Source organism: Penaeus monodon, chromosome 32 (assembly GCF_015228065.2).
Source record: "Penaeus monodon isolate SGIC_2016 chromosome 32, NSTDA_Pmon_1, whole genome shotgun sequence".
In the NCBI taxonomy this organism is placed as follows: Eukaryota; Metazoa; Arthropoda; class Malacostraca; order Decapoda; family Penaeidae; genus Penaeus; species Penaeus monodon.
In genome coordinates, this window is record NC_051417.1 from 8,082,272 (window position 1) to 8,082,904 (window position 633).

A 633-nucleotide genomic window follows, 5' to 3' on the forward strand; every position below is an offset into this window, starting at 1 on the left:
TGTGAAGGACAGTGGTATCATATAAGAGAGAGAAAAGCAGAAGAGTGTATAGGGATGAGTTGAGGATGATGCTGGATTGCGTGAGAGGAAGGAGATGGATAGAGGGTGATGTTTGAGGAAGGGGAATAACGCATAAATGAAACATTATATGCAAAAGAAAATTGTTTGTGATTAGAATGAAATAAAGAGGGTAATTCTAATATCATGTTTGGAGTAGAGAGTAAGAGAAGAGAGAAAAGAGAATGGTGGTCTAAATAAAATACATGGTAAATATGAGAGGTGGTACTGATATTCACATTGGTAAAGGAAGAGAAGAAATAAATGAGAATAGGTAGAATCATTGGCAAGTAATGTTATATTATGAAATTGAATTGAACTGTTTTAAGAAAACTTCCCTTAAAGATAATAATTCTGTTTTCATTATTTACATCGGAAAAATACAAATATTACTTATCTCTTTGTCTCTAGGGCTGATTTTCAAATGATATTGAATCCTACAGTTATTATCCCTTATTTATGCTATTGTGTATTCCATGAACAATGGTCTAGCTTGCTTTTCATGATATTTGTTCACACTATGAGTCCAACCCAGTTACCTTGCAATGACACAAATTAAAATGTAGCTAAATATTA

At 32.4% G+C, this 633-nt stretch overlaps 1 protein-coding gene across 1 annotated transcript in view; it reads left to right on the forward strand.

Moving 5' to 3' along the window:
* LOC119593470 (transcription factor GAGA-like) overlaps positions 1-633 on the forward strand; it is a 10,841-nt gene that overhangs the window by 301 nt on the left and 9,907 nt on the right. The gene's annotated exons all lie outside the window — the stretch shown is intronic.